Consider the following 7,299-nt stretch of genomic DNA (forward strand, 5'->3'; position numbering starts at 1 on the left):
TCACTCTTTAGATGCAGTAGCTACTTAGCACCCAGGCCTCTGGCTTCCGAAAAGACCATCCCATCAACAAGCATCACAATAGCAATGTTGACAGTCGCAGTAATTAGAGTAGTAGAGAGCTCATTGTGCCAGACACTTCCTGCGTGAAGGCAGTGTCTACATAGATCAGTCATATGGCTTCGGGTGTTTGATCAGGACCAAAGCACACAAAAGCTGCAATGAACTCTTCTAAAAGATTTTAAATTAAATTAAAAAAAAAAAAACGGTTTGCTAATAACAAACATCCGCAGCATGATGACGTGGGCGCCGTCTTCTGCTGGGCTCCAGAGACATTTTACCAACCTCCGTCACTGCCCCAAAGGGAGGCATCATTAGCCCCATTTTACAAAAAGGGAAGCTGGGGCTCTTGGTAGCTAGGAGAAAGCACGTACAGAGCCAGGGTTTAAGCATAGGATCAAATGGGGGGGCCTCTTGTCCTCTCTCCCACCTTCTCCGCGGCCTCTACTGAACAGGTAAATTTCTGATAATCCTTGGTTGGTCCCAAGGTGGGAGACACTGCCATTTAAGACAAGAGGTAAAGGAGACGATTGATGTAGCTAACTGGGAAGTGCCGGGCAGAAATGAACAGACACTCTTTGAATTTTGCCCGTTCCCTGTAAATATATTGAGGGCTGGGACACTGTCATTAATAGTAGTGGAGAAAGAAGCCTTATGACTTTTGTTTCTGAACCTCTCTTCAAATAGACATATATATATATATATATATATATATATATATATATATAAAATTTTTCTGTCTCCAAGGAAAAGAGGCCAATTTTACCACTCCTTCATAAAAGAGTTTCCTAATCCTCTGCTCAGGGAAACCTCCAGAACCTTTAGATTGGAGCTATCCTTGAGCCAAAAGCTTGTACGAGACTAAAAAACAAACAAAGCATTTTGCACCCAGAAAGGTGAGAAACGGCCCCTTTCAAGAAGCAAGGAGAAATCTGCGAAGGGGTCCGAGCTGTGGCAGGTGGTGATGACGTGCAAGAGGCTGTCATACTGTTACTTCTGAGGAATGGCTCCAAAGAAAGCCATTTGAAGCTGTGGACCTGGTGGGTGATACTGAGACAGTGCCATTTAAACCAGCGAGCGCCACCTCCAGCTTGCAGGGGAGGGAGCCTTCTGTAGCATTTGCATAGTTATCCAATGCTGTGAGCCCTTTCGGGGAGCGGGGAGCGTTTGAGAACTGAAGCTGACATCCTAAAGGAAGTGGACTGGAAATCAGGACCACGGATTCCAATCATAAGCTAGGGTGTATCCTCACCTTCGTGTGGGAAAAGGAAGGACCAGAGACACGCTGAGGTCCCTTCCCGGTCTGTGTGCATGCGTTCAAGTCAGTTCAGCGGATGTTCATGTATCATGCACACTGGGCCAGCCGTGATTCTGGCACTGAGAGCTGGGGAGAAGGGCACCGCCGCAGACCGTCTGAGCGGTTTCCGTGCAACTAGCGCCACTGATGTGTTAAAGGTGTCCCCGAGTAGGCAGGCAAATGTCAGATCTAGGAATGGGAGAAACAGAGGGAAATAGTGTTGACGTTTCTCTGCTACTCGCCAACCTAGATACCAGATACCAGTCCACGCTCTGGAAGCAAAGATGCTGGGTTCCTCCGTTCGTGGACAGCGTGGCCTATGAACAGACTCCAGGGTCCTTCTTTCTGCTCATAAGTTAGTTGTTCTAAGTTTAGCAGGTCAAGTGGGCTTCTCCTAGGGCAGGCCTGTTTCTATGCCTTTCCTTGGAGTCCTGGGAATCAGAATTGGGAGCGGGATTCAGGCCAGGCAGAGGTAGGAAGGCCAAAGGGGATAGGATCTCCTCCATAACCTCCCCAGTTTTGGAGTGACGTCCAAGGAGGGTTGTGGGCTTAAATGTTTGTAGGGACCAACACACTTAGTCCTGAGGTAGTTGGGACATTCCTGGCAATTTCCTCACAGAAACTCAGGGACACAGGACATCAAAGAAACGGTCCCCTCCAGGTGTCTGCTCTTGTCACTGACAGCAGCTTCTCAGTTTCCTGGGCTGAGTCACCTTTGAGGTTGGGATTCCTCTGGGCTCTGCTGAGTTCAGGCCTCCTCTCAAAGGCTTGTGGAGCCCGGTCTTTACGGCCCACCTGTTGGTCTGTACTTCCCCAGCTCCTGCGCTGCAGATCTACCCAGCTCTCTGCTCATCACCCCCAGACACTAAGCATGGGAGCATTGATTGACACCCAGCCACTCTCCCCTCCAGAAATCATGGCACTGCAAACTAAGTAACAGTTTTAGGGACAAATCCTCCCTCCTCCCTCCCAGCATGCATTAGCCACCTATTCTCTCTGTTTTCACAAGCTCCCTGATCCACCCACCTCTCTGCACCCCCACCACCACAATCTTAGTTCGGGACCATGAAGACCTCTACATGATCCCTGCCTCCTGTCTGCTGTGGTGAGAATTTGTTTATGCTATAGCAAATAAAACTTGCCTGAGGGTCAGAGTGTGGAGCTAGCCACTAGTTAGCCATAGAGGCCAGGCAGTGGTGGTGCACACCTTGAATCCCAGCACTGGCAGAGCAGAGGTAGACAGTTCTCTGTGAGTTCAAGGACATCCTGGGCTACACTAGATTGATCCAGTCTCAAAGAGAAACAGAGCCAGGTGGTGATGGTACACACCTTGAATCCCAGTACTTGGGAGTCACATGCCTTTAATCCCAGCACTAGGAAGGCGGAGACAGGAAGGGACATGGGGCTGGGTGGGAAGAGGAATATAAGACGGGAAGAGACAGGAGCTCGCGGCACTCAGTCTGAGGATTCACAGAGACAGATTCTTGTCCCATTTAGTCGGAGGATTCATAGAGACAGGTTATCCCATTTGGCCTGAGGATTTCGCAGAGGTCAGAACTAGTGGCTTGCTTCTCTGATCTTTCAGCTTTCACCCCCTAATATCTGACTCTAGGTTTTTATTATTGAGAACAATTAGAATTTGTGCTACAGCTTTTTCTCTTTTGTTTTGATTTGGTTTTCTTTGTGTAGCCCCGGCTGTCCTAGAACTCACTCTGTAGACCAGGCTGACCTTGAACTCACAGAGATCCACCTGCCTCTGCCCCCGAGTGCTGGGATTAAAAGCGTGCGCCACCACTGCCTGGCTCCCACCTGTATTCCTAATAATTGGCTCTCCACACCATAGCTCAGGAATAGCTCAGGAGCACGGATGTGACAGTGAGAATCACCCCACTGGGTACCTTTCAGAGAGTCCCATTGCATCTCACAACTTCAAGTCCCTTGAGTGACTTGAAGGGCTACGAAAGACTGGATACCTCTCCAGCCACAACTCAGGTCACCGGTCTCTACTCTCTGCTCCGTCTCATTGGAGTTCCTAACAGTACACACACACACACACACACACACACACACACACACACTCGGAGGCTTGCCAGGTAAATAATTCATCTCAAGCAGCACGTATCAGCTGCTATCAGCCGGCTTGACGCTCACAAAGTGGGTTCAGTGAGTTGTGCAATCCCCCTTAACAAGCGCCAAACATAGCAAGGGGGAAAAAAAAGCACCTTGCTTTCCAAAGTCTAAAAGCATCCCTCTGCTGCAGAGAGGCTTGGTGCAGGCAACGTGACTAGGAACGAGGGTGAATGACAGCCTCCAATTTGTTCAGCAAAGCCCATTTCAAAGCAATTAGAAGGGAAATGTCATCTCCTGTCCAAGGCGCAAACAAAAGGCCATGGAGGCTTTTTCTCTCTTTTAATTGATCTAGGCTGTCAAGCGCCACATTAGCAACCCGATTGGGTTCTAATTAACACCCTAATTAAGTGTTTTACCATCAGAACCTAAGAAGGGTGTGAACTGGGAAGTGAAGGTGCCAGCAGAGTGGGAAGGTCTGAAGTCCCCTTGCAAGACATTTAAACACCTTTCTTAGCCATGAGCAGAATTCAGATGCTTTTTTTTTTTTTTTTTTTTTTTTTTTTTTTTTTTTTTTTGTGCGTGGATTTCCAGAGAGAGGAACCTTTCGAACAGGTTGTCTCTGAAGCAAATATTTCAACTTCTCTCTCAGAAAACCTGGGCAGGGACGGGCAGAGAACAGCCCAGAAAGAAAATAATTGGAACATAGTTAGCAGACAAAAATAAACAGGAGAGAGCCAAGAGATGCTTCCGGTTCCAAGTGCCCTCACAGGATGGCATTCTTTGACCTTACAAAACCCTTGAGTTCCAGGCAGCCGAGAAGAATCCTGGAAAGTGTTCTCTGACTTCTAATGTCCCCTGAAGCATTCCTGGCAGACCAGAGGGAGGCGAGTGAAGATGTTACCCCATACACCACTCCCAAGCTGTCTCACTTTGGGGATACTTGGCTACTGTTGGTGGTCCCTCAGCTGCAGGTCACCTTCAAACTCCCATGTGAAGCTGGCATACTCGGGCATGGCGACCAGATCAGGAATCCACACAAAGCCTTGGGAATTTTTTCTCCTTCCTGACCACAGGCATGAGGCTACAGTTGCTGACTATTTCAAATCAATCAGGGAGGAGAGGAAAACCTAAAGACTTCTTCAAAAGTGGCTTCTCCTGGGTGGTGAGATGGCTCAGCAGATAAAGGTGCTTGCAGTCAAGCTTGATAAGCTGAGTTCAAACTCTGGAAACCACACGGTGGAACAAGAACTAACTCCCTACTCATACCCCAAAGTGTCCTCCGGCCTCCGCACTCAGGCTATGGTGCATGCATGTACACACACATCCATATACATATACAATTAAATAAATGCAATCATTTGAAAGCTTTTCTCCTTCGTTTTCTATCTTTGCGGCAGTCAAAAGAGGGTATCAGAAACCTCAGAGTTGTTTTGATTTGCATTTCTCTGATGACTAAGGATGTTGAGCATTTCCTTACGTGTCTTTCAGTCATTTTAGATTCCTCTATTGAGAGTTCTCTGTTTAAGTCTGTACTCCATTTTTTTTATTGGATTATTTGTCCTTTTGATGACCAATTTCTTGAGTTCTTTGTATATTTTGGAGATCAAACCTCTGTCTGATGTGGGGTTAGGGAAGATCTTTTCCCATTCTGTAGTCTGTTGTTTTGTCTTGTTGGCTGTGTCCTTTGCTTTACAGAAGCTTCTCGGTTTCAGGAGGTCCCATTTATTAATTGTTTTTCTCAGTGTCTGTGCTGCTAGGTTATATTTAGGAATTCATCTTCTGTGCCAAGGCATCCAAGTGTACTTCCCACTTTCTCTTCTATAAGGTTCAGTGTGGTTAGCTTTATGTTGAGGTCTTTGATCCATTTGGACTTGAGTTTTGTGCATGGCAATAGATATGGATCTATTTTCATTCTTCTACATGGTGATATCCAGTTTTTCCAGCACCATTTGTTGAATATGCTTTCTTTTTCCATTTTATATCCTTTGCTTCTTTTTTCAAAAATCAGCTGTTCGTAGGTATGTGGATTAGTATCTGGGTCTTCGATTTGGTTCCATTGGTCCTCTTTGTGCCATTACCAGGTTGTCTTCAGTACTGTAGCTCTGTCAGGGACCAGCCTTGACAAAAATAGCACTTGCCAGGGTAGGGGAATGGAGATAAAAAAAATTAGTAAAGAATACAAAGACGCTAATAAAATAATAAAACAGAAGACATAGGATAGTGTCATGAGGGCATTCCAGTGAGTACTGAAATCACCCACATTTAATTTTCCATGCACTTTTATACCCTAATACAAAAGGGGGAAGAAGACAAAAGACTGCTTTAACATGATACAAAGGACAGCTCGAACAGTTAATTGCTTCAGCACTTTGAGACATCAATTCATTAGCATTCTGTTGTTTAGGCAGTGAAGCCACCCTAGACCAAGTATCCTGAAGGCAGCCATTCCCTAGGTCAAACCGATTAAAAAAGAAGAAGCAGAAGTATGCTTGCATATCCCGACCATCTGTCAGGATGGAGTGGATCTTCCTGGTGAGCCATCTTAATGCCAAAAGACCCAAGTAACCACACCCTAGGTAAGGACGTGTATCCCTGGTTGTCGTCAACAATTTTGAGCAACCTCCGAACTCTCTGACCATCAGATAAGGTGGGGATAGGCTCACATTTTTGGGTCTCCACACCAGGGCTGGTGAGATGGTTCCATGCGAGAAGGTATAAGCCTCCAAGTCAGATGACTGGCGTTCTCTCCCTGTAGTCTACGTGGTGGAAGGAGAGAACTGACTTCTAAAAGTTTCCCTCCAACTCCCCCACATGGGCACCATGACCATGCACGCCCCATCCCTAGAAGATAATTTAAAAACATTCATGGCACTAGAGTGTCCTTATCCCTCTACCATCTAACTCTTCTAGTGGGATGGGGTAGGGTGAAGACCACAGGCTTTGGGGCAGACCCTGCTGAGTAAGATTTAGGGGAAAAAGAACTCTGTTCTCTTATCTGTAAAACTGGGGTGAAGAGGGCTCACAGAGGTTTTCTGACTAATAAAGAGGAAACGTTTGTCAAGTGCTAGCGCAGCAGTAAGAACTAAAAGATGTTAGCGGCGATATCAGGAAGTGGTGGAACTTTTGGTATATTCTTCCTTCCTTCTGGAAGGAAGCTAGGTCGTAGATCACTGAGGGTACGCCTGTAAAGCGATATTGGGACTCCCAGCCTATCCTGCTTCCCAGCCTCTGTAAGGTGAACAGGCCTCCTCTTCAAGCCAAGTGGCCCCATTGTGATGTGCTGGGCCACAGCAGGCCAGAAGAAATGGGGTCACGTGACCACAGGCTGACTCTTCTGAGACCTTCCCTTATTGATTACCTTGGGTGTTTTGTCATAGTAACAGACACTGACGAAAAAGCCCATCCATCATTTCCACAGACCCTGTGCACCCCTGGAAGTCTCAGAGCACAGATGTCAACACCTGACATTTAAGGTCTTTAGCAGGGTCAGCTCAAAGCCCCAAGAACAATAACATCCTCTGCTCTTTGTTCGGGGATGGTCACCAAACTCCTTCACCCACCTCTTGTCACACACCTCGACAGCGCTTGCCGTCTTGCTGCCTGTTCTTATCTTCTCTGCATCATCAGCCTTGACAACAGCACCGATCAGGGGCTGCTAGGAGCCCTTACTCAAGGGCAAGAATTGCAAACAAGATCGCGAAGACAATCTCAAAGCTTTGCCAGGCTGGCTTTGGCAGCAGCCCAATAGGGAAATGCTATGTGTGCTCAGGCAGAGGACAAAACCAGCTCACCCCATCACCCACACACATACCCACCAGGGCTACCCACCGGCCCTGGGGGCAGGCTGGCCGCTGGCTGGTAACGTGCAGAAGACT

This window comes from Myodes glareolus, chromosome 6, assembly GCF_982192425.1.
Source record: "Myodes glareolus chromosome 6, mMyoGla1.1, whole genome shotgun sequence".
In the NCBI taxonomy this organism is placed as follows: domain Eukaryota; kingdom Metazoa; phylum Chordata; class Mammalia; order Rodentia; family Cricetidae; genus Myodes; species Myodes glareolus.